Raw genomic sequence first — 27977 nt, forward strand, 5'->3', positions numbered from 1 at the left:
TCTTCCCATGAATTTACATTACTTCTTCCATCTTTTTTCTGTACATGAAAAATCCATTAAGGGGGACATGCATAGTGTAGTTGTACAATGTAATGAATGGTGGATGCAAAAGCTCGCTGGGAAACCCTACGCAGCATAGGAAAGGTACAGCCATAACGGCAAAAGACACAATAAAAATTTTGACAGCAGGATTATCATGTGCACGAAAATAGTTTGTACATGCTGTAGACAAGGACGAAGATTACTACCTGTGTGGAAAAAAGAAAATTAATTGGCACAGTGCAAGAAGAAAACACATCACTATATTTAATTATTTCTGTAGCAACTAATGCAGGTATGGTAACTTTTATACTATTCATACTGGAACATAAGTTATAATCCAGTGGTAAGCAGGTTGACTTGGCAGTAAATCCTGCTGATTTCAGATTGTAGATTTCATGTCATCTTTGAATTCATTGTTTGGTAGAATGAAGTTAAGTCTTTGTATTTAGAGAAGAACCTTTTGTGGGGAGCTAATTCTAACTATTGGTGTGTATGAACTGGAAAATTATACACAATGAGCATATAGGACACATTAATTTTGCAGTTGTTCCTTGCAAACAAGTACCTATTGCTAGATGAAGTCATACACATATCTACTGATCTGTTTATGTCAGTTTATATAAAAATTAGATGCTGTTAATACGATGTATTTCATGATATAGAGAAGTTCTCACCTGAATACATACCAGAACTACTTGAGTTAAAGAGTCCTACCATTCATTCTGTAAGGAAGGATCCTGTAGCCTTGAAATAAGCTGGAAGAACTAGACAAGGTGGCTGCATTGGACAGGTGAGGGAAATAGGACATTTAACTCCTTTTGTCAAACTAGGTTTTGTAGAATAAAAGAACAGAGCCTTAGTGCTGTACTGTGATCCTAAGCACTTAAATGAGAACAATACTGTGGTTCCTAGGCATCTGTGGGGGTAGGAAAATTCAGATTTCCAGACCTGTGGTGAGAAATCCAGGGGGTGAGAAGGGCAAAGACTGGGACCACCAGGCCTCCTGCTCTACCTGTCTGAAGTCAAAATGGCTGTCTAGCTACCATGTAGAATGGGAGGAGCAGGGGGCACATTCCCCTCATCCTTGCTCCTGCTCTAGCTTGGGGGTTTTAAGTATCAAGGGCAAAATTGATAGGGTTGATCCCTGCTCCCTAAGTATATTAAAAACGAACAGTTCTGTGTCCTTACAAGGGATGGAATCTTTGGGGATATGGCAAAAGCCAGACATTTTTCTGCTTGAAGTTTCTTGCTGGGCATCTTGAAATTCCCTTAGAAGATGATAGCATAAAATTATGCATTTTCAGTATACCCTTTGGAGTGTTCTGGTTTTGAAGGCTCCTGTTAGGTTTATGCTGTTCTTCTGAAGTCTTTTACAAAAAGGTTCAACAAATATTTGAGGGGTTTGAGTGTGAAAGGCCTGTGATGTATGTTTTTTCCTCTGAGGAAAAAGGACTGAAGAACCTGACAACATCAGGCCTGTTTGTTTAAGTGTGAGTCAACCCACTACATAAAGCAGAGGGTGGGATCCAACTTTTAGACCAACAGGGAACGGAGTAAGTAGAATTTAGATTATTGCTATGAGAATGAACCAGGATCAAAATGTGGTTTCAGATCCTGATTTGCTCCTTTGCTAGATAAAACAAAGTTCCCGAATAAGATGTTATAGGGAACAATAGTTACTTTAAAATCAGAAGTTAAAACTTCCAAACTTCTCCTCTGAGGGTCATTTTGGATGTTATGCAGTAGCAGTGGATAAGAATGTCTTGGGAACATGAACAACAGCTTTTAATATGCTTGGTGTTAAAATGCAGTAGCTGAAGTTGTGTATCTCTTCCAGAATGAGAAGCATGGACATCAGGTGTACATGGAACCGTTTTTATAAATTCACTGTGGGGATTGGGCCCTCTTCTTACATACTACAGCCTTCAAAGGTTGTTGCCTCAGATTCACAATCAGAACTAGAAAAAGAGGCAGGACTGGAATGCTTCACTGAATTGCCAAGACCAACTGACCCAGAGATAAGTCAGGCAGCTGAGGAGAACCAGACCAATTCAAGTTCCGTGGGAAACTCCGTTGAGCATTCAGAAGTGGGAGGGGGTGGTCCAAATGTGCAGCATCAGGTTAAGCAGATGGCCCAATTGGGACACATCAAACATTCTCAGCTATTGGCCCATGAGCAGCAAGAGCCACCATGAAGGTTTGGAAGGGCAGAAAGATGTTCAGTTTGGAATCAGCTTTGTATCATTAAGCCACATTTCCCAAATAGCCAGTATTTTAGCTTTCTTTGTGACTGGTTGTTGACTTCTGCTCGTTTCAGTTATTAGAAAGCCAACCTGGCTGATCAGCATTAATGTAATAAAGACTTTAATTAGAAAACCTTTTGTCTGTATCTGGTTGGAAGAAAGAGTGAGGAAAGAGCAGCACATGACATTAACTACTGTGTATTTTGAAATACGGTGATGCCACAACAAATGAAAAGATCCATATAAATCAGACTGCAGTCTTTCAAAGTTTAGGCAATGAATTATGAAAAATGCTGTCAGCTGACAATGTTTGTCAAGAAAGATACCTAAAGAATAACCATAGATATTGGACCTTGTGGCTATTGAAGTACAGCCAACAGGGAAGTTGACTAAAATTATAGAGGGAGGAAAGAACAAAGGAACAAAGGAGTAGTAATGATGACAGGAAATACATGATCGCTGTTTTTCACATTAAGATGAAAAATGAAAGCATGATGTCTTCTTTCTTCTTTACATTTATGGTATATATGCATATGTCTTTTTAAAGCAGTTCCTGGAAATCCTCAACACCAACCCATCATAAACCAGTTTCTTTCCATAACTCAAACTATAAATGAACTTTGGTTATCAGTTATATCTAATAATATATATCATTACCATGACATTTGGGTTCGAAGCACACATAGTGTTCCTCTATCACGCACATACCTATATGTAAAATATACATGCATGGACTCATGAGACATCTGCCAAAATGAGCAGGGAAATGATGCTTATTCCATTTTACAGGGAATTAAATTGTTTGTTTGCTTCTTTGTTTGCTATTCATTGCTGAATGATGAGCAACAATGTTTTGCATACATACCGCATGCATCAGATTATTTTTGCCTGGAAGAAAACCTCTGTACCAAAATACCAGTAAGAAGGCTCCCTTAGGTGTGTGCAAACCTGAGAGGCACTCTGAATCCAGATCTTTCTGTATCACTTGTATTATTCCATCCTTTAAATCTGTTTTGCGTTACATGCAGAATTTGATAGTGGCATATGCTAATCAAGCTAATGTTGTTTTCATATTGCTTTAGCCAGCTATCTGGGGGGTTATCTAATACATTTCAGACATAAGGGCAAGTTTAGATCAGGAGGGGTGATAGATGGATCCCTGGATAGTATATTAACAGAACAACATGGAATAGGCAGGCAGAAATGGTGGCAGTGGTGTGTGTGAGAGAGGAGAAAGCAGGGAATGTTGCGACAAGGGGCTCACCATCTTGCATATAGTTAGCCATTAGTGACCCTAATCGGATTACAAGGCCCTAGGAGCTAGAATAGTAAATGGCTACTGCAGAGGGAGCTGATTATCATGACCTCTGGAAAAAAAGATTGCCTTTACTCTTAAAGATAAAGCTGCAGCTGCTCCTGAATTCAGCACAAAGCATAATGTTGATCTCCGTGTATAATTGCAAAGTGCTGTCAACTGTGGGCTATCTGGCAGACACGAGCACTTTACTATCATGGCTGCCCAGTATCCCATTAAACACAATGGGAGAACAACAGGTTGTTTCATGAAATTCAGCTCATAACTGACTGTATTTATTGAGCAGTTCAGCAACAGACATCTATTAAATCACTTTATTAGGGGGGAAAAGTATTCTGGTCTCTCTCAGAGCCAAAATGGCAAGATGCCAGGGGGTGCATAATCAGTCTCCTAATAGCTTTTTTAAAACACTGAAATAGGGTGGGAAGCTGTGAATCTTGTTGGGTTAGTGAATGGGAGAAGATATTCTGCCTTTCCCAGTGAGCCACATTTTTCCAGTAAAACTCACATTACTCTCCCCCCAGCACATTTAAAGCTTCGTTTAAATAAATACATACGTACATACATACATATATAAAGCTGACCTGCCTCTGGGGGACTGATTGTGCATCTCCTGGCATCACATCTAATAGAGCCCTCAGTTTTCATGTGTTCACTCCTTCAATTTAATTTCTGCCTGGCTAGTTCATTTCATTTATGACATTTCTGTACTGCCCCATAGCTGAAGCTCTTTGAGCAATTTATCAAGATCAAAAGCCTTAAAAATATTATATGTATTGTAAACCATTTACATGCACGAATAGGAGCAGACCCCCTCCCACAAGTAATCAAATGGCCAATAAATATTCCCCCATCCCAGACATTTGTAAATGAATGTATTTTACAGTGATTCTACATCTTTGCATAAATGAATTGAACTGCTTTTTATAGGAAGTGGAGCACTCACAGAAATATATAACCTACTTTTAAAAGAACTGGTGGTGAGTCATGCCAGTGACATTGGGCTTTAGTGTTTTCAAACCCTGCTTATATGGTTAATGTGGCAGGCATGAAACAAACAGCTTTGTTTTTACAGAAATAATGTACATTTCCAGAAATATGGCTGTTTAATTCAAATTACCTGGTGGAACATACACTCTGGGTGCAGGATAGAGGTTCAGTTCAGAGGCCATGGAAAAAGGCAAAGCGTGCAAGTCTGTAGCACATCTCAGACTATGTCTTAGCCATGGCATACAAGGCCATTCACTCTTGATATACCACCCAACCCTGACCTGGCTGCTTTGGGCCAAACCTTTGGTCCATCTTGGCTGCCACCCTGATTTCTAACAAATCTCCAAGCTGATTCCCAGTCTTGCTTCCAAAATAGTGTGACTTTAGTGTCAAAGGAACAGACTCTATGTGTTCAGTGGGAGGCAAGGTCAGCAGTGAGATCCAGAGAAGAGCAAGTTTAGTAAAACTACAAGCCCAGTATTTGGGAGCTGGTGTACAGGCATTGTTCTCAGCTGAAAACGTTTACCCTCGATCCTTTCGAGCCCACCCAGAGCATAGCTGCAGCCCATCAGCGTCACTTGTGAGTAGTCTTGCTCATGAGTACACCTTCTGAATGAGGTGCCCCTAATCTCAGGCTTGCATTTCTGCATCTGGTAACTAGTTATGCTTGGACCTTTAGGTGTCAATGCTCCCTGGGGCAATGTGCATTTACCTCCAAGGTGGTTCTTCCATGATAGGGGACTCTATGTCAAGACATGAGAGCCTTGGAAATGACAAAGCCAGTGACTGAACCTCCTGCATATAAAGCATGTGTTCTGCCTTGCTCAGCCCTCAGCAAAGAAAACAGTGGAAGAGGCAAAGAAAGGCAGCATCAGTAAAAGATTAATAATACCTATATAAAATGGCATGCATTAGGTATAATAAAATCAGCTCTATATTATATTACTGGGATAAGGGACCCCTTCCTATAAATATAAAACTTCCCTGTGTCTGTTGAAGAGACCTTGTCAACTATGTTTAAAAGATGGTTTGGTCTTGAGTTTTTAATTTTACTTTGTTGGTGAAAATAAAAATGAAACTTGTCTCTTTCATCCTCAAAGGGATTGCCAAACATTTAATAATGTCTCCTTTCTTTTAGATCCCTGCTTCAAGAAAGAATAGGAAAAGAGAGCTTGTGTGTGTTTAAACCAAATTCCCATATTATGCATTCAAATAGTATCCTGTACTCACATTTGCTTGACTCTGGATGGTTTTGTGTAAACAGTAAAAATAATTTGAAATAGGATGGGGAAAAGTTAGACACAAAAAGAATTGGAAAAAGTTTAAATTTTATGCATTTTCCCTTTGATGCAGTTAAATCAGTTTTGTAAAGAGAAGTAGGTTAGAAAGAAACACTTTCTCCAGTCAGTGGCAGTGTTAAGCGTCTGTCTGGGAGGACAAGAAAGTTTAGATGACTTTGAAATGCCATGTTTAAATGAACACAAGGCAACACAGTAGGAAGAATACACAACAAACAACAAAATGCTGCTTGTTGTTTCTGATACCTGTTTTTGTACTGGCTGCATAGAAGGTATTCTTATGGTGATTTGTCAACTCCAGCTTTGTGCATTACATTTAGTTTGTCTCCTTGGTCAGTGGTGGTGCCCAGCAGTGTCAGGGCAGGATCCCATGGCCTTGTGACTTTGTCCAAGAAGCCAAAGCTTGATCTTATCATGTGCCTCCCTCTATAATATAATATAATATAATATAATATAATATAATATAGAAATATAATTATTCCTTACCAGTGTCTTGTTCTTAGAGATGGGTTTAGGAGGGGGATTCTTACAACTTAGCTGCATTTACAAATTCATTTCTTAATTAATAGTGTTTTATTAAAAAATGCACAATTTTTTGAAGGTGGGGACGTAGCAAGCTGTCTTATACCACATCAGACAATCTTGTCCAGTACGGTCTACACTGATCCAGACAGAATTGCCTGGTTTCTAGGCAGAGGTCTTTCTCTGCTGTGCTTGGTGATATCATGAATTCAGTCCTTATGTATGCAAAGTTGGTGGTCCATTGTGGTATCTCATTTATTCTCAGGGTAGCCATATGAAATGGGCATACCAAGGTATGAGGATCTGAGGCTAAGAAACAGTGTTATATCCAGGGCATCCAAACGACAGGGAATTTGGACTTGAAAAGCAGTGGAGTGTGAAAACTATTCTTTTATGCAGGGGTATCGCTTGGGCCACTGTGGGTTTTAGGTGTGAAGACAGTTTGCTTACTCATCTAGACACATTGTGATAATGAATGGTACTATGAAACTGGCTGGAGACAAGTGATTACTTTTTGAAAGAGCTGAAGGTAGTACAGTAGATACATCCTTATTCCCATGGCAGATACCAGTGGTAGGCAACCTGATAACCTTCCAAGTGTTTTGTAGGCCAAACTCCCATAATCCCCGATTGCCATAATTGTAGAAGTTATAGTCCAAAATAGCTGCAGTCCAAAACAGCTGTCCAGCCCTCATGTATACCTTCACCCACTATCAGTATATTTGCCCATGGGTTTTACAGGTTTTTGTCACTGCTGTTCAGACCCAGGAAAGCATGTTTGGCCAGCAGTGATAACCAGAAAAAAATTGAGTGTGCACATCTTGAAAAAATGGTTTTATTATATCACCTTACTTAAAAGCAATTGTTTCAACCTAGCAGTTTCCCCATAACCATTCAATACCACAATGATTCTAATGGATTGCACTCTTGTATTAGCTCCCATGTTAACTAATTGTACTTTGCATTTACCTTGTCATTGCAATTTAAGTGTTCCTCATGTACCAAAAGAAAATGTTGGTTACTTTGTAGTTGATGTAGTTGATGTTGCCCATCCTGCTCCTCCAAACCCAAAAGTAGCTCTTATGGCATGGCATGGTCTTGGGTGAAGATGGACAGTGTACAGAACAATCTGCAGGCCCTTGTGCTAAAAACAGAGGCTAACCCCTGGATGCACATATTAATTTGGAAGTTGCCCCATTCTGGGTTGCAGCCAGAAAAGGCATAGCATGCTGAGATAGCATGCACTAGACACTAGATATAAGAATTCCCCAAAGGGGGTGGAATGTGTCGAAAATACAGATGTTCTTCATCGTGGCCTCTGTGCATCACACATATGGGTGCTGTGCCTGCACAGTGCCTAGGCTGGAAAGATTGAAAGCTAATGGTTTTGGAGGGAAAACTCCGCTCCCCTCCCCCTCAGCAGTATATATATAGAGCGGAGTGTCCACCATTTTCCCCAGTCTTTTGCAACTGCTGTTCACTGTGCCTTGTGCCTGTTCATCTCTCGCTCGACTCAGTATTTGCTCTTTATTCTTATTGTTCTTTTACTCTTCATTGCTATTACTCCAAGTTATTATTCCCTTGTTATACCTTTCTCTTTTCCTTCGTTCTTACCTATAAAAAAAATAACAAAAATATTATCTTTCCCTCTTTTCTATACACTATTCCTTTCTTCTTCTACGATGGCGCAGCGGGCGGCCTTCCGCAAATGTGTGGAATGTGGGTCCAAGATGTCCCCGGCGGACCCTCATGACTTGTGCCTCCTTTGCCTCAGCGAGGGGCACAGGACAGATAAATGCCACCATTGCCTTGCTTTTACTAAGCAAGCGCGAAAAAATAGGGAGAATCGCTTGCAAAGCTCCTATGTGGCAAAACCCTGTGGCAAAACCCAGGCCAGCGCATGCTCCATCCGCCAAGCGCAAGGCCGCTCCTTCGACTGCATCGGGCCAACACCCAGCCTCTGCCTCGGGCATGCCTGGACAACGCCCTTCGTCCACGCCGCCCATGCCTCAGCCATAGCCATCAGTCAATGGAAATTCCCCCTCCGGGGCTCAACAATCCCTCTCTCCCCCACGTAAACAATGGGAGAAGAGGAATCATGGAGGGTCGGATCACTCTTCACTCACAGAACGTCATCCCAGCGCTCTCAATTCAGAGACTCTTGGGTCACATGGCTGCCACTGTTGCCATTGTCCCACACGCCAGGTTGAAGTTTCGTCCTCTTCAACTCTGGTTCAACAAGAACTTTTGTCCACAACGAGATTTGCCCGACAAGCCACTTTGAATGCCCCGCGCTGTCCTACGGACGTTGACCTCACCCAACGCTGTCTCTATATACCGATGCTTCGCTGTTCGGGTGGGGCGCGGTATGCTTAGGACTTCGGTCCCAGGGCATGTGGAGCTGACAGGAATCGTCAAGTCACATCAATTACCTCAAGCTCTTAGCCATCTTCAAAGCACTTCGGTCCTTCAAGGAAACTGTCTGCCAACAAGTGGTACAGATTATGTCTGACAGTGTAGTGGCGGTGTTCTATATCAACAAACAGGGCGGAACAAAGTTCATTGCCCTAGCTCGCCTGTCTATGGACATTTGGGAATGGTGCATCCCGAGGGGTATAACCCTCCTAGCAGTCCATCTTGCTGGGACCGACAACGAGGAAGCTGACACTCTGAGCAAACACATGTCCTTGACCTATGAATGGGAGTTAAATCACCAGGTCTGCATGAAGTTACTCCAACTTTGGGGACATTCGGACATAGACCTATTCGCCAACCACAGGAACAGGGTATGCAAAAGATTCTGCTCCAGAGCGGGAATAGGACCGGAATTGATGGGAGATGCCCTTATGATTCCTTAGACAAACTTCACGATTTACACGTTGCCACCTGTTCCTCTACTGACAAAAGTCATATTGAAGATCGTGCATGACGATGCCACAGGGATATTGATAACACCTTAGTGGCCTCGTCAAGTGTGGTTTTCCACTCTCCTTCGGATCTCGAACAGCACCTTCCTTCGTCTTCCGTCCAGACAAGATCTGCTAACTCAACAAAAAGGCGCTGTCCATCATCCAGACCTACCCTCATTGAATCTCACAGCGTGGCAAATTCGTTGACTAATGACACTACTCCGGAACCAAGATCTACTAGGTCACTCGGTACTTCAACTCATGACCGATCGGATCCCCTCACTGCCTTGGTATCGATAGATGTACCATCGGGACCGAGCTCCTTAGACCCAGATGTTTTAAGGATTCTTGAGTCTGCACTAAGACCATCAACTCGGAAGTCTTATGCAGCAAAGTGGCGCCGCTTCTCATCTTTCGCGGAGTCACATTCGTTCAATCCAATGGCAGCTTCGGTGGAGAATATTCTTCAGTTTCTGTTGCAGCTACATTGTTCAGCACTCAAACCTTCGTCAATTAAGGTCTATGCAGCTGCGGTGTCACATTATCGTGGTACAATACAGGGATCGTTGGTGTTTTCACAACTGCTTACAAGGAAATTTTTAAAAGGACTGCAAAATCTTCATCCTTGTATTCGGCCTGTCATGCCCACATGGAGTCTTTCAGTCATCCTTCAGGCACTTAAAAGACCACCATTTGAACCCCTAGTGACTGTCGATATGCGTCTCGTATCTTGGAAGATGGCTTTTCTTGTTGCAGTTACATCAGCTCGTAGAGCCAGTGAACTTTGTGCTCTTCAAATAGATCCACCTTGTCTTAGCTTTCATAAGGAGAAGGTGGTTCTGAGAATGGATCCTTCCTTTTTATCTAAAGTGGCCACACTGTTCCATCTGAATCAAGAGATTGTGTTGCCTGCCTTCTTTCTGTCGCCGTCGAACCTGATCAAAAAGTCCTTGCATACTTTGGATGTACGACGCTGCTTGGCTTTTTACAGATCACATACAGAATCTTTTAGACGTTCTAATAGACTATTTGTGGTGTACTCTCAATGGGACCAAGGATTGCCTGTTTCGTCTCAGAGACTTTCGAAATGGATTGTTCAGACCATTTCGTTGGTGTACCAGCTTGCAAAGATGGACTTACCTGTTGTTCTGAGGGGTCATTCCACTAGAGCAGTGGCAGCTTCCTCCGCATTTGCCACGGGTATTCCGATCCAAGAGGTCTGCAAAGCTGCGACTTGGGCCACTCCGTGTACTTTTGCCAAGCATTACTGCCTTGATGTGCGTGCCAGAAGAGATTGTTCCTTCGGGAGGGCTGTTCTCTCTGCCGTTCTTCAATGACAACACCTCCCTCCACCAATTCTGGTAAGTTTGCTACTCACCCATATGTGTAATGCACAGAGGCCACGACGAAGAAAAGCAGGTTGCTTACCTGTAACTGATGTTCTTCGAGTGGCCATCTGTGCATTCACACAGCCCACCCGACGGCCTCGCTCAGTGTCAGTGAGTGCTTTCTTTCATCGGTACCGTATGCTTTTGCTTTGGTGCCTGGTAAGTTATTATGCATCGGTACCGTATGCTGTCGCCATGGTCCCTAACAAGTTGTCATGCCATCCTCTTCCGGAAGGTGGCAAACGTTCGGTCTCCAAAGACTGGGGAAAATGGCGGACACGCTGCTCTATATATACTGCTGAGGGGGAGGGGAGTGGAGTTTTCCCACCAATACCATTAGCTTTCAATCTTTCCAGCCTAGGCATTGCACAGGCGCAGCACCCATATGTGTGAATGCACAGATGGCCACTCGAAGAACATCAGTTACAGGTAAGCAACCTGCTTTTCCATAGAGTAAGAAGCAAAAGCTATTAAAATAGTTACTTAAAATGTATGGCATGGTTCTGAATATAAATGTCATGTAGAAATGATTCTGCAGTTGCATCACTTGCTGTTTGAACTTGACACAACTTGACCTTTTAAATCTAGAGTGTTGCATTCTCTGTTTGTAAGTGTATGTTTTTCAGAATGGTTTCTTCTGAGCAATTTGTCTTGTGACACCTGCAGATGTAGTTTAAATAGTTTGAACACTTTGGAAATGACAACCATCCTTAACCACTGTGTTCTCCTGGTCTTGTACAAGATTCTCGTGCCTCTGTACAGAATCCTTCCTTAATCAGTTGCCTGGAGCTGATGGGAGTTGTGATCCAACACATCTGGAGCAGGTTGAGAAAAAATGCTATATATGAAGGCAGGAAATTAGTTTGAGTCTGCTTATTCCAGTGGAGTTTTGTTGAACAAAATAGGCATTGCCTGTTCAAACTTTTTAGAAGATTGTGTGAGTGCATTTTAAACACTCAGGTGTTTTAACTGCACATATAAATAGAAGTACGTATAGAACTGGGGCCCTGCTGAATGTAATGTATGACTCTTTGTGGTTGTGGTCTGTGATTTTGAACGGGGTCATTTGTATCTCTTTGGAAGGACTATTGGAGTCTCCTCAGTCAGAAGAATTTCCATTAGAGAGTGTTTCTTGACCATTTCTGTGGAATGCATAGCCTATTTGTAATGCAGTCATATTAAGCAATCACATTTACTGCAGGAAGAATTGAAAACAATTTTGAAACAAATGAAACTGGCATCCCCCCACCCCCCATCTACTGTTGGCTGGCTAAATGAGGAAATTTTAAAATTATGAAAGGAAAGACTTGCCTTCCTGATGGCTCTCTGTTATGTCTGCCTAAAGGCACACACTCCAATCACTTAACTTAGATTAGTTTCTCCTCATCTTAACCTACTTTAACCATCGTTTCACACTCGGAATAATTTCTTCTGCACTTTAAAAATATGCTTTGGAGTTCACTAGGCATAACCTCCTGACTGCTTATAAAAAAGGCCCCAGTAACCATAGAAACTGATTGCTTTTTTTTAATCACTCTTTAATCCTCTGTCACAGATGCATTTTCATGAGATCCAGTGAAACAAATATGGTAGGGCTGAAGAAATCCTTTGGTGTACCTAAGTTGAAAATAAGCTTGCCACCTAAGCAGTCCCGTTCAGTTTTGGCCTTTCCTGGGCTTGGGAATCTTAACTGACCCAGCAGCTGTTTTTGTTTTCCTTCAGTTCAGAGAAAACAAACAGGCCAACACTAAGGAAATTGCTGTTCTTTAAACAGTAAGACGTAGTGGAACTTGTCAGGAAAATGAGGAACATTTTTACCAGAAAAGTTGGCTTCCGCTAAAACATGTTAGCCAGCTTTCCATCCTTGAATCACCAGCTGTATTTTGCACAGTACCGATATGCCAAAGGGAGAGGTGTCAGGCAGTGCTGCGGATGGGTAACAGCAAATGTGGAAAGTACTTAAATTAATATTTTTCTCTTTTTGAGTTTCTGTCCAATATGTTTTCAAACGATCATGGTGAAATATATATCATACTTTCCACTGAATGTTAAACATTTGAATGCTACAAGGAAGCACTAACAATCACATATACATCCAGAGCAGCCAGGTGTTTTGCCTTTCAGAGAATAGGTAGGTTTGTCAGAGGGCAGTCCTTTGCTTGAAAGTGTCCTCTATTTGAAGGACTGTTCAGTGCAAGTTCCAAAGAATAAAAAAGAATGAAATAACTTATTAGGAGGGAGAATGGGGTCCTAGAAGCTGCTTGGTTGCAAGACAGAGCAAGTACACAGTCTTCCCCACTGCAGTAAGATGTATTGTATTTCTATTTACATTGTAGTAATTATTTCTAAATTTGCATGCATAAATATAAATTAGCAGATACAATACTTGTACAAACCAATGTCCTCTTTTTGGGAGGTAATGAATATCCCCCTCCCCTCTTGTAACTAGCTACCATACATAACAACTTATTAATTTCTGAAATCAAGGAGTTTCTCTAGTTCAAGTTAATCATGACTGCTAGGCAATTGTCCTTAGTCATTAGTCTCTGACTCTAGCTTTGTACATTTAGTCTACAAATGAAGAGTGTTGGGCAGTCCTCACAAGAGAACTGTGATGTTTTGGACAAGCACTGAAACATGCAAGGAGAAATATTTGGGTCAGAGTTTGGCATTGCTAGGTATTTGGCTTTTAGGCTAGCAACTTGCATTTCCATAAACTGCATAGTCCAAACAGAATTAGCTTTCATTGCACTGGCATGAATGGAACCCCATAATTGTAATTCTTCGCCTTGTGGTCAGATGCCTCCTCAGGGAAAATGGAGAATGCAGCACCCGATCTATAGTGAGTCATCCTTTTCAGGATTTTACATAGGAAGGGCTTTTGTTTGCACACTATTATTTCTCCCATCCTCCCACCCCCTCATCCCCACATTATGCAATTCAGGAATGGGGAGAAAGGAATATTTGAATAGCCTCTTTTGTCCAGTATTTCACCCTCTCCCATCCATGAAAACAGGAGGCCTTACGCTTAACAGCTCCATTTTTGGAAAACCCACCAAACAGGGCCGAGCAAAAGGCACAGTATTCAGGGACCAGGCGCACAGGGCCCAGTAGAGCTCCTTGCCATGACTGGACACTTGAAGGCTGTCAGCTGAATGTACGACCTGCCGGCACTGACAAATCATTGTGTGTGAGTTGGTGAGAAAGTTTTGTTTTGTGCTGCCATATCCCTGATGGCCACAAGCAAAATGCTCCAGTTCTGTAATGGACACGCTTGTGTGGGCCAGACCTTAAGCAGCTAAACCATGTGCGAGACAGTGGACCAAATGAAAAAGAACAGACACCTGTGTCTTCTTAATAACCATTCTAGGCTTAATCCAACAGCAGAATTACAGCTAATGCATTACCACAGGACAATTTACTGGGATTTTTTTTTCCGTTTAAGAGCTGTGGGTTAAGACCCCTGAAGATTTCAGTAAACCGAAAGGAATGAAGTCAGACAGCATTCAGGGATAGTTTCAGGTTACTTGGTCTAAGTATCATGTGCAGGAACTGTGCATTCACCAATGACATGGTAACTGCTAGCCCTCCAGTTCCATAACTAGAATGTTATGTAATTGAGGATGTCATAGAGAGGTGAGGGGCAGATTTAACTGCAATTTTTCCAAGTATGTGCACTGTTATTTCTGTCTTCTTAAAACAGAGGGCAGGTCCACAGCAGTTACTTTTGGCCTTGATAAGTATAATTTACCAAGTGGTTTCTGGAGCCTGCAATTACTACGGAGTATTTAATAGCAAATAAGTCATAGAACCTGTGATTGAAAATTCCAGCTTGGCCCTTCTGGTTCTGACACCTGCTATTAAGACTTTAGCAGCAGTAAGTAGCCAGAGTAAAAAAAATACGTGCTTTCTTCTGCAAAGAAGCTGCAAGGTATTATCATACCATTTCTCACTCAAAGAAGGCTAGTATGATATGTAAGATACTGATCTGACTGAGACTTCATCCTCCTATTAAGGAAAGAGAGGCAGCAGCAGCTGTTGGCAGGGGTAAGGATGAAGCTGCAGTCCAGCAACATTTGGAGGGGCCCTGGGTGGTTCAGCACCCTCAGCCCCTCAGGGTGGATACTGTTTCCTGCTGCTTAGAAAGTATTTGTTCCTGTTGAGCCTTGCCTGAGCTACAACATGGTCTGAGCTCTGGTATGTTCTGACCTTCGCTCTGATTGTCTGATTTGCTTCTTGATACTGCCTTCTAGTTGTCCTTTGTTCCCAAGTTGTTCTTCAGTTCTGATTACTGACTTTCTTGGTCTCTGCTTCAGATTTAATGTTCAGTTGTAACTACTGGCTTTTCCTTAGCCCTGAAATTCCTTATACAGGTCTTCTTGTGAAGGGATGAATATGGTAAGTTAAACTTTGATGTCAATATATATTTTTGGAGCTTCACCAAAGTTATGGCACCAAATCACTGTTTGTAGTAAGCACAGTTGTGTATTATCGGCCAGAGGGAAGTGACTTGAACAAGGCCATGCAGTGTCAGCTTCAAGAATCAGTCCCAGCCTTTGGACCAGGGTTCTCAGACTCAACTTACCTGGGGGCTGCTGGAAGTAGAGTCTGGGTGAGGCTGGGCCACATCAAGTATTCCACCGCCACGGTGGTGGTGGGCCGCTCATCCCGCAGCCGGCCCGGGCGCCGCCGGCACTTTGAAGGCTGCAGGGCCCCTCCCCCGTGCCCCGCCCGTCCCGGCAATTGGCCCGCGGGGCGCGAGTTTGAGACCCCTGCTTTAGACAGAGATACCCACTGTCCAGATAGGGCCTGACCTGCCAAGGGTCTTCTGTGCTAGGTAGTTAGGTCTGGGAAGTAGTCATTTTAAATTTCTCCCACTGCTACACAGTGTGCTTTGCTGCACTGTGAGAGACAGCCTGGTGTCAACACCTGGCACATTGGGCTAAACTTTAGCTACTAAAGTGTTTTGGGCCACTGCTGCTGATTCTGGCCTCCTATAAAATAATCATAGAATAGTAGAGTTGGAAGGGGCCATGACGGCCATTGGGTCCAATCCCCTGCTGTTGCAGGACACCATGTTACACCATCCCACTCAGAGGGCTGTCCAGTTTCTTTTTGAATGTCTCCAGTGTGGGAGAGCCCACCACCTCTCTAGGCAGCTGGTTCCACTGTCGTATTGCTCTGACAGTGAGGAAGCTTTTCCTGATGTCTAGCCTGCATCAGGGTTGTCACAGCTTGCAATGATTATTCTGTGTCCTACACTCTGGTATCAGCAAGAAAAGATCTTGACCTTCCTCTTTGTGACAGCCTTTGGGGTACTTACAAATGGATACCATGTTCCCCTTAGTCTTTTCTTCTCAAGGCTGAACATGCCCTGTTCTCTCAGTCTTTCCTCATAGGGCAGTGTTTCCAAACTCTGGATCATTTTTAAGGCTCCCCTGGACCCTTTCTAATTTTTCTGCATCTTTCTTAAACCTTGCTGCTTAGAACTGGACACAGTATTCCAGATGAGACCTGACTAGTGAGGAGTATAGAGGAACTACTACTTCTCATGATTTGGAGGTAATACTTCTGTTAATGCATCCCAAAATAGCACTCACCCTTTTGGTGGCTGCATCGCATTGTTGGCTTGTATTTAGCCTATTGTCCACAAGTACTCCAAGATCTTTTTCAGTTCTGTTGAGCTACGTATTCCCCATCTTGTATCAACACATTTGGTTTCTTTTTTCTAGGCAGAGGACTTGGCACTTGTCCTTATCGAATCTCATTCTGTTGCTTTCAGCCCAGTGTTCAGGTTTATCAGGATCACCCTGGCTCTTCATTCTGTCTTCTAGGGTGTTTGCTGTTCCACCCAGTTTTGTATCGTCTGCAAATATGATTATAATGATGTGGATGATAACAATAGTATTATTTTTAACAGCTCATTGCTCCAAAGAGAAGCGTCAGGTGCCACCAACTTTCCATAAAATGTCAGTGAGTCTTCATGTAGAACCAAGAGGCATTGGGGGTAAATTAAGATAGCACTGGCTGCAGTTACTTCACCTGGCATTTTTCTTGGAAGTTCAGGATACATCTGACTGTCTGCCTGTCTCTGCCACTCTGTTAAGCATCTGAGTGGGCCCACTGCACCATGCTGCCCAGGGCTCCCTCAAGCTTTATGTCACTGCTGGTGACAAATTTTAAACACCAGCTTCCCCAGCTCTTGGCACTGCCACCAGGTAAGCCTGTAGCCAGGGACTCTCACTAATATAGGAGGGACCCTCCAGAGGGCCCTTTGCCAAGGTCTGTGCAATTACTTGGGCTGGTGTCATGAAGGATGAATTGTGGGGATTCGAATCCCTACAGCCAAACAAAACTCTCTCACTACTACACCACACCAATTCTCATGTATGCCTGCCATTTGTAGGTGATAATGCACAGAAAAATTGGAGGCTACAAAGTGCAGCCTCTGTACTAACTGACCAGAGGCTTCTATTTTTATGAAACAGCCCCCACTCCTGCAATTAGACTTGTGCTGTTTAACCTGGCAACCCCTTTGAGTGAGCCATAGCATTATAAACTCTCTATTTTATTCAGTACAACATACTCAAGTAAATAGACATGTTTCCATGAACAGGCTGTAACCAGCCTAATTGCATCAGCGTCAATATACAAAAAGAGGTACCTTATGAAGTAGGCAGAGTCTGGAAGGGAAACACCTGTTCGTTTTAAGAGCAAGTAGAGGGAAAACATGTACACAAAGCACAAAAGACTGAATCCTTGAGCTGGAGGACACAGCACAGCTGTTATCTGAAAAAAGACAAAAGCTTTAGTTAGGGTTGTTCCCCTTTCCCTCAGACACACCCTTTCCCCGCTTTGCATTGTTTACTGAAAGCAAAGATTAAAATTTCACAGAGAAAGCTACTGATGGCAGCATGATGTTAATCTCGGGGGCCATAACTTAAAGTAAAATGCTTTTTTGCAAATATGGAACATAACTACACTATTTTATCAATCAATACACCTATTGATTAACTCTAACAGTGGTATGCAACCATTTGCAGCCACCCTTCATCAGCAGTTTTTCTTCTTCCTAAGCCTGATGGAGAAGCAATTCAAAATGTCACACATTTGGTAAAGTACTTAAATAATTTCCATTCCCAAGAGAAACAAAACCTAATTCAAGAACTCCCCTAAAGCAAGACCAGTGATGTCGAGCCAACATGTATAATGGTTAGAGTATTGGATTAAGTTCAAATTCCTACTCAGCCATGAAGCTTGCTGGATGACCTTGGCTACTTTCTCTTTCTGCTTAACTTTCTGCTGTGATGATAGGATGGGGTGGAGACAACAATGTACATCAACTTGAGCTCCTTGGAAGAAGGGTGGGTTAAAATATGTAATGCATTTCAAAACTTAGAAGAAAGAAGTGTGCACAGAAAGAAGTGTAAGAAGTGTGATTATATAGGACAAAGGAACAGATCAATAGATTGGCTTGAACAATAAACATACTAATTATAACTAAATAGCAATATTTTCAGGAGTGTCTCAGATGCTGGTTTCCAGCATCCTATGGGGTTAGTGATAAAAGGCCTTAATCACTTGGGAGGCTTTCAAGGCCTAGCAAATACCAAACCTGATCCACTTTCCTCTGTCATTTTTCAGGCTGTCCCAAGATCTGATTGGCCCACAGCCCAGTCATCCTCTAGTATAGGAAATATAGTAGTTCTAAAAATCCTAATATGAATCCAAATAAATTGATATATCATTGCTCAGAAAAGCTATGGCACAGCAGTAAATATATTTGTTCAGTTCTAAATGGATACAGATGCATAGAACCATAGAATAGTAGAGTTGGAGGGGGCCATTGGGTACAAGCCTCTGCTCAGGTTCAGGATCTCAGATGGCTGTCCAGTTGCATCTTGAATGCCTGTAGTGTGGGAGAACCCACAAGCTCCTAAGGTAATTGATTCCATTGTTGTACTGCTGAGACAGTCAGGAAGTTCTGCCTGATGTTCAGCTGGAACCTAGCTTCCTGTTACTTGAGCCTGTTGTTCCATGTTCTAGGATGATCAAGAAGAGATCCTGAGCTTTTCTTTGTGACAGCCATTCAATTTCTTGAAAAGTGCTATCCTATCCCCCTCAGTTTTCTCTTGTCAAGGTAAACATGCCCAGTTCTTTTACTCTCTCTCCTCTTAGGGCTGTATTTTCAGTCCCCAGTTCATCCTTGTTGCCCTCCCCTGAACCCTTTCCAGCTTGTCTTTATCTTTCTTAAACTGTGGTGCCCAGAACTGAACACAGTACTCCAGATGAAGCCTTACCAGGGCCGAGTAAATGGGAACTAGTACTTCACAGGATTTGGAAGTGATACTTACATTAATGCAGCTTAAAATAGCACATTGCCCTTTTTCCGGCCACATCACATTGTTGACTCGTATGCAGCTTGTGATCTATAACAATTCCAAGATTCTTTTCACTTGCAGTATTGTTGAGCCACGTATTTCCCCGTCTTGTAATGATGCAGTTGGTTTTCTTTTTCCTAGGTGCAGAACTTGGCATGTCTCCCTATTAAATTTCATTCTCTTGTTTTCAACTCAGAGCTCCAACCTATCAAGATTACCTTGAAACTTCTTTCTGACTTCCATGGTGTTAGCTATCCCAGTTAGTTTTGTATCATCTGCAAATATGATCAGCATTCTTTGCACTTCATTAATAAAAATGTTGAAGAATCCTAGGCCCAGGACTGAATGCAGTGGTACCCCAATTTTTACTACTCCCCAGTTTGAGAAGGTACCTTTGATGAACACTGAGTCGTATTCTGTAGTCAACTGTGGAACCACCTGATAGTGGTACCATCTAGCTCACTTTTAACTTCTTTCTAATCCGGGTATCATGGGGCACCTTGTTAAAAGCTTTGCTGAAGTCAAGCTATATTATGTCTACAGCATTCCCACAGTCCATCAGTGAGGTTACCCAATTTAGAGAGAGAACCATATTGGTTAGAAAATAGGAAAAAATTCTTTAGTCTCAAAGTCGTGCCTGACCCATCACAACCCCATGGACAACATTCCTCCTGGCTCTCCTGTCCTCCACCATCCCCCAGAGTCCAGCCAAGCCCACACCCACAGCCCCAGTGACCTCATCTAGCCACCTCAACCTCTGCCGCCCCCTTCTCCTTTTGCAATCAATCGTTCCCAGCATCAGGGTCTTCTCCAGTGAGTTCTTCCTTCACATTAGGTGGCCAAAGTATTTGGGTTTCATCTTCAGTTTCAGATCTTACAAAGAACAGTTAGCATTGATTTCCTTTAAGATTGAAAAAATAGTCTTCTATTAATGTAGCCTGATCAGGTGATGCAGAAGCAATGGAAACAGGAGCTCAGTGACAGTGCATGCTTGCTACATAGAAGATCCCAAGTTTCAGGCCCTAGCATCCCTAGGCAGGGCTGGAAAAGACACTTGTCTGAATACTGTGAATAAGCATAGATATACCAAGTGGCCATAAAAGGAAGCTTCCAGTCAAATATGCCTTGTTCACACCTTCAGTGAATGAAAGTTTGTTTGGATTTGAATAAGGGCTCTTGTCTGCTGAAAAGGTCCTGCATAATTCCATGGGTTTGCTATTCTTAAAAAGGAATATTATAAGAGATATGCATTTTGTGAAATATTATACACTGGGGATGTTATAAGAGATGCACACTTTCCATGGAGCACTAGCCACACTAGCCAGAAACCCTGATAGTGTGAGAACAGGTCAATAAATATAAAGTTGTGTTTTTCATATGTTGCTCCAAACTCATAGATATTGGGGGCAGAGCTGAGAGGCCCAGAATTTATGTGTTCAGCACTTGCAGAAGCAAATTTCCTTGTGGTTGTGCAATGCAGAGTATGATTGTAGTATCAGCAAGCTAGTTGCAAAGATTTTGCACTGCTACTGATCTTCTCATTGAAGCAAACCTTGATAGCTTTCTTGGGAACTTTGGGATTCCCCAGAATACAGTTTGAAAATCACTGATCTAAAGGAAAATGGTTTGCTCTAGGTGTGCTCTGAATCTTACAACTGTGTAGGGCCTGGAATTTAAAATTGCCAAAGTGGATGGATGAATCATTTTTTTTCTGGTCTGTGTCAGTTTCACTTACATCTGTTTGAAGATCTGTTGAATATAATTTCTTGGATAAGTCTGTGAATTGTATTAGAGAGCATGGTATTTTGCATTGCTTTTCATGAGAATTTTTCCCCAACTTATGCGTTTCTGTATGTAACTAACATTTTTTTCTCCTATTCCTGGTTGCCAGCTAGTTGGGTGAGGAGGTATCCTGGCCTGCTTCTCTAACTTTGGAATGAGTTGGAGTGCACATTGTTCAGTGGTAGGTTTACATGAAGGTCCCTGGTTCCAGGTAGAGCTGAAAAAAGTCTCCCATCTAAAACAGTGGAGAGCAGTGCTGCTAGCCAGGGTTGAGACTGCTTGTCTAGATGGACCAGTGGTCTGCCTGCAATATAAGGCAACTTTTTAATATTCCGATGATAAGCAGAAATGGGCAGGTAAAACTGCTTAGACTATAGAGTGAAATGTGAACACCTACTCATTGCTGCAGTTGAATCTGCTGTTAAAGGTATAGCCAAGATTCAAAAGTTGGCCAGCTTAGTTAACTTGAGATGTCCACCTGAAACACATGACTCTAGCTACTACACTACACGGTGTCTCATAGCAGTTACACTAGCTTTGACAAGCTGTTAACAAGAATACAATATCACTGTTTCATTGACCGTATGAGAAAACAAAATCTTGGGAGGGGGAACATTTCTTCTTTTTAGTGATTTCATTGTTCAGACACTGCAGCTTCAATTTAACTCTGTTGGAGCTACAAATTTCCAAGTTCTTGAAAAATGGGTTAAAAAGCTGAGTTGGATGACTAGGAAGGTGTCAAGACAGACATATTTTTCCAAGCAGAGATGAAACCAATTTGCCCTGACATGCGTGGATTTCAGGACAGAGAGAGCAAGTTTGCATAGCACGTAAGAACCCATCAGAAACATAGCTTGAGCTAGAAGTCCATGGCTAATTTGCATACATTTGTTGCATGTCATTAACATAATTGGCATATCACTCTCATAAAAATGGCAGATGTTAAGCTGCAATTGAAGTATGTGTTACATTTACAGTACCATATTCAGAAATTTTTGCCCTCAGACATATAAAAAACTGAACCATCTTTTCCTGAATTGTGAAAGAATCTCCTTGAGAGATAAAAAATAGGGGGAAAAAATGAGCCCTAGATCCATTGTATGCTTTTTTGTAAAAGGCTGGCTCTGATAGCATGAATTTGTGCAGGTTTTAATTTTTTTAACTTTATCCCACATGGGCAAAAACTAGCCTTAATCACATTTGGGGTCATTTTTTACCCCAGTCAAAAGTGTCTCAAGCAAGGCAAATGCTGCATAAGAAAAGGTCTTTGTTCCAGTTGAAGCCTCCCAGGAGCTTCAGTCAACATAAGAATGGGTTTCAGCTCTCTATCTCAGCAAGTAATTTAAGGTTTAATCCTTCCTGTAGGTATGTAAAGCAATAAAATCTGCCTAACAATGCCTGGAAAATTTGATAGATTTAATTAAGTTTGCTGAGACCTTAATGAAGAATCTTAGTTTGCAAAAGAGATCAAGATGGCCTCTTTTGAACTTTCTTTGGTTATCTTGTTTTGGGGTTATTGTTTGGGGTATAAAAGTACCCCATAAAACTATTCTTAGGGAGACTTTGGTGACTTTTTGGATCCTGGACATTTTTTAATTTATAGAAAAGTATACCTAAAAGGCAGGGGATGAAATGTGGGTACTTTCCAGACTAGACTTTATGACAGTGTCCTAGAAGGACAAATTTATGGGTCTACTTTTGTTTAAATTACAGTACAGAATGTGATCTAGTGGGACTCCAGAGCTCCCATGATGCAGGATGAATTAAAAATAGGATGGGGTACAGAAGAGGAAGAGAGGATGTGTCATACTGAATCACATCAGTGGTGCAACTTAGGACCAAATTCCAGGTTCTCGGAGGTGTGTAAGGAAAGCAGAACTTTGCAGAAGCAAACTCAGTTTTAGTCATTATGGTGATATGATTAAATTTCATTTAAAATACAAAACTGTGCATATTCAGAGTGGGGGGTTTTAAACCATGGTTGGCAAATATCTTTTGAGTTATTATTGTTCTAATGTACCAAACAGTAGAATGAGTTTTAAAGCACGAAATGGCAATTGAAGGGTTCATGGATGAAGAGGAATGTTCTTTACAGTTGAAGTGATACTCATGGCTGCCTTAAAAGATCCCTTACAAGAACATTAAGTCAGTGGTCTGAAATCATCTAGCTGCACCACTGAATTTATCTAGTGCAGTGGTGTCAGCACGGACTGGCAACATTTCTTTCAGTAACCAGACAGGAATTTTTCCAGCTAACCTAGAGATGCTGGGGATTGAACCTGGGACCTTCAGCATGCTAAGTAGGTACTCTTACTAAGGAGCTAAACCTGTCCAACTAGAAACAAGAACAAACTGATAAAATGCATTTCTCTGTCACTAAGCTACTGTGGGTGTTATATAGTATTCTGTGCCAGGTCTAACTTTTAGGAATCCAGCTCCCAAATAACTCACACTGTGGAAGCTTAAAGTCTTTGGCAGTTGCGTTTAACATCCTCTGATGTGTGGGCTGAGAGAGCTGGTGAGCTAGAGTAGTAATTAATTTCACTGACAGAAACACCAGACAATGAAATTACCCTGCCACAGAGCAGGGTCACTAAAGTAAATATTCTGCCAGAGGCAGGTAAAACATTGGCAGAGTCACATGTCAAAAACCGACCAATGGTGAGGTGAGTTTTCTTCCTAAGGGGAAATGCAAGCCCTGTATGGAGAGTTTAGGTCTCCAGCCTGCTTGTCTGTAGTTTCAGAGTTGGAGGATATGATTCCCGTACCAAGATGAAACGGCTGTCAGAAAAGTGCAAGTCCTGCTGCTGTTCAGTTCCAAGGGGGAAGTGGGGATTAGAAGGAATGAGTGCCAAATCCCAGCAGCATCTCAAGCACTTTGATCCAACTCTTCCCTGATTGCTTGGTGCAGGAATTCAATTTGAATACAGGATATAAATGCTGGAAGTTTAGCGGAAAAGTACCTGATTTTAGTTGCTTTTGTGTTATGGCCATTCTTCCATGCATCTGCTTTAGCTTTCTCCCCACCTTTTAGCCATATCTGGTTTTGTGTTGCTGCAATAAAAACAGCATATTTGTGTGTTCATGAGATGCCAGTTTAAGGGTACCTTTAAAGACACTTGTCAGGGCACTTGTAAAAACTAAATCAACAGTTGTCCATTCTTCAGTTCTCTAGTGTTCTGCTCAAACAGGCTATATAGATAAAATTCCAGTGTACAATGCAGCTTTTAGCGCATTCAGCTTAGGTTGGGGAACCTTTAGCCCTCCAGAAATTGTTGGACCGCAACTCTCATAATCCCTGACCACTGGTTATGATGGTTGATAGGAACTGGAATCCAGCATCCAGAGGACTACAGATTCCCCAACCCGGTTCTACCTTTTTACCCATCCGAATTCTCAGAACTTCATTCTTCAGCAATGTTCCTTGATCCAGTACCCAAAAGTTGATGTCATTTTGTTCCTTGATATTAAACTCAATGACAGCATGCTCTCTCATTGCTGATGGTAGCACCCTGCAGGCCCAGACTGTACTGATAGAACCCATTAACACAACAGTTCAGGGCAGATGAAGTTGCTAATGGATAAACATAGATAACATTTTAAGAAATTGTCAGCATGAGTTTGGGGCAAGTAGGTAGTGTTTTTAATGCTTTAAAATACATAAATGTGAAATGTGTATTCAGGACATTTTTACACATGACACAGACAGTGCCTTACAGGCTCTCCTTGTGGTATTTGTGTGCATGTGCATACATAAAGCAGAAAAGAAGCATCTTAAATTTATTTTGCTCTTTAGCTAGCATTGTTTTTATGTACACATTACGGATCTGGGAAATGTGAAAGGCACTTTCAGTGTCAACTACAAAAGCTTCCCGAGTGTTTTTCATAATACTTGGACTGTAAAGGGATTAACATACATCAAGATAATGAGGAGAAGAATGCTTTTCTTCACAATTGCAATTTAGAACATTTTGCCATGGTATGTAGTGAATCTGAGGCAGGCAGCTTGTGATCTTCCAGATATTACGGCCTACAACCCCCATCAGTCCTAGCCAGTATAGCCAATGGGGAGGGATCCTGGTCTGGATAAGTCTGTGCATTCTCCCAAGCATTAGAATACCTGACTTTGAAGAGTGCTTTGCATATTTGCATTGATATGACAGAACAACTTGTTCCAGGGACATGTTTCCAGAGGCGGCTTCTGCTGCAGTAGTCTGAGTTACGAGCTTTGTGGTCTGTGTGGTCAAATAAACTGTCAGATGAGCTGATAACTTGGAAGTCATGAAAAAAGAATTCTGCTTCTTTACATTGAGAGACTGATCCAGATGCACAGAAAGGGGCTGGAACGCTGTGAATGATTCCTTTTGAAGCTAATCCTGTGTTGTGTTCTTGAAAGCTGCACTATTCCCTTCTGAGATCCAAACAGTGATCAAGTGAATAGTTACAGGATGTTCATATTGATTATGTTACATCAGAAGGATATGTTTTCCAGACAGTTCACAACGAGTCTTGCTCGCTTCCATGGGGATTGTATAATATGCACCAAACCACACAATGTGGAAAGCTGAAAATACATTATTGCAAGTAAAAATACACATTACTAGCTGTAGATTTGTGGTAATATTTGGCAGGTTTAGCACCAAATCTGGTGGACTTTGGGCAAAAATCCAGCTCCTTGTGAACCTAGCCTTAACTCATATTGAGTGAGCATTGCTGTACCTTGTGGTAGAACCCCATTCCTGCTCTCCTTTGTACGTTTGCCTTTATCTCAGCCTTCACTAGCTAATGTCCTCCAGATCATTTCAATTAGCATTCCTGGGACTCCTGACCAATGGCCATGCTGGCTATGGTTGATGAGGTTGAAGTCCATAGTATCTGGAGGGCATCATCTTGGAGAAGGCTTCCATAGCCTCACAGTTGAAGATGCTGAAACCTCCCACATGGGTAGGGTGAGATACAATTTTCTTTTATACCCAGTAGGATGCAGGAGGCAACAGTGGCTTGATCAGTATACTTTAAACAGGGTTTGCTTTCAGGCAGTCCCCAAATTTATTTGGAATTCAGGAATTCTTCCTCTGCTTGCCTTTCAGATTCACTTTTGAGATTTTCTCTTAGGTTAGGGGTGGAGAACCTCTGGCCCTCCAGGTGTTGTTGAACTACAACTTCCATCATTTCTGGCCTTGAAGAGCCACAAATTCCCTACTCATGTTTGTGGGTGATGTTTACCTGTCCAGTATACAACTATTTTGACTGTTTCTAACCTTGGTTTCTGATTTTTATTATTGCAGTTATAATGTCCTTCCTCTGCTCTCTGGTTTTTGTTGCACATACAGAGCAGTTATTGTAAGCTGCTTTAAACACATTTTGGAAAATCACCACTTTTTAAAGTCGGTGAACACAAGCCAGTTCAGAAGTTATTTTTAGTTACTTTCTTTCATTATAAGAGCAATCTACTCCTGGAAAGAAAGAAAAGTGAAATCTGGTAGATTTCATATGTAGCAGCTTCCACAATCTATGTTTCAGGAGAGGTGGGAAGACAGAACTTGTGTCCTTCCCACTGCAGCATTCATAATAAATATTTATTATCTTGAAAAATCCACCAAGTAGCTATCCACATGAACACGCACAGAGAGAGAGAGCGAGAGCGAGAGAGGGAGCGAGCCCTGTTACCACTAATTTCCTGGGATGTTAGACTTTGGGAAACTATGAATAAGAAAACTGTGATCTTCCAGTTGTTGCTGGACTCTAAATCCCATTAGACCCAGCCAATATAACCAGTGGTCAGAGTTGACCAAGTCCAACAACATCTAGAGACCAGAGTTTTCCCGCTGTTAATGTGGGCACACTTAATACCCTGCTTCCATTTAAATTTCTTGACAAACACATTTTTTCTGTGTCTCTAGGTACATTAAGCTTGGTAGGCCTTCTCAGTGGTGGCCCCTCCTCTGTTGTATTTCCTGCTGAGAGTGGGAGAGTTGCCCTCATCTGTGGCTTCTCTTAAAAGAGTTTTGAAAGCTCATTTTTCCAGCTTTCAATTAAGTTTTAATTCAATATGCTATTGGATATTTTGAATTTATTAATGTTTATTTAGGATGCTGATGGATATTTTGACTTTATATTTGATTGAAAATAGTTTTATTTAAAATTGCTTATATTTAATATGATTTTATGAATATGTTTACCTTGTTTTTATGCTGGAACCTGCCTTGGGAAAAGAGCTGTCTTGAAAAGTGTTAAGAAACTGAATGAATAAATAAATAGATACTACTTTGCAATGAATATTTAATTTACTTTTACCAAAAAGGGAAAACCTTTTCAGAAATGCCTGAAATCCTGATTTGCACTAGTGACAGCTTAATGGATGCCTGAAATGCAGTTGCATGCATGGAAGGATATCAGGATTTTGTTCTGTATCTTTAATGGTGCTGCTGTGGAGGGTATTTTTGGCAACCATAGATGGACATGCATCATGAGGAAAGCTACCTCTATCACATGGGCTTAACGGCAGGACCGAAGTGCTTTATATCCGGTTGCCCATCATAGCATTGTCACAGCACTCTGTGAACCACTTGGCGGTGGCTTCAGATCCATCTATTCTTGTCACGCCACACAAGGTAGTAGTGATACATCTTTATATGGCTACAGGTTTGTACTTTAGTTTTATCCGGTTGCTGTTTAAAGCTTTTTAAAATTTTAATGTTATGTTTTACTGTGTTCTCCTAATACATGTGTTTAGGTTTGATTTTGGGTTTTGGTATTAATTTTATCTATTATGAGACCAGGGTGCCTGAGAAGGCAGCTTCTCCCTTCCCAACCTGACCAGTCTCGATGCCAGGTCCGACTTGTTGGTTATACACTAGGCAGAACTTCACTGTGGGATTTGGGATTGCTCAAGCACAGATAATGTATAGTAGAAGCACTGGAAGGAGCACTGGGGGTTCCATGTGGACCTATGGCCTGACTGCAGTCTATGACCCTCTGGGGGTCAGGCAGGCGCCAACATGGTTTTCAGCACCCCCTGAAACGCTTTCATATCAGGAAGCTGTACTGATCTAAACAGCCACAATTTTCTTAATGTAGCTTTAACACTTTGTATTGTTGTTGTTA

General features: G+C 41.8%; 1 protein-coding gene across 2 annotated transcripts in view; it reads left to right on the forward strand.

Annotated features, from left to right (window-relative positions):
* Positions 1-27977, forward strand: part of HIPK2 (homeodomain interacting protein kinase 2) — a 196301-nt gene that overhangs the window by 110871 nt on the left and 57453 nt on the right. The window lies entirely within an intron of this gene.

Source organism: Varanus komodoensis, unplaced genomic scaffold (assembly GCF_004798865.1).
Source record: "Varanus komodoensis strain SLA01 unplaced genomic scaffold, ASM479886v1 scaffold39, whole genome shotgun sequence".
NCBI classification, from domain to species: domain Eukaryota; kingdom Metazoa; phylum Chordata; class Lepidosauria; order Squamata; family Varanidae; genus Varanus; species Varanus komodoensis.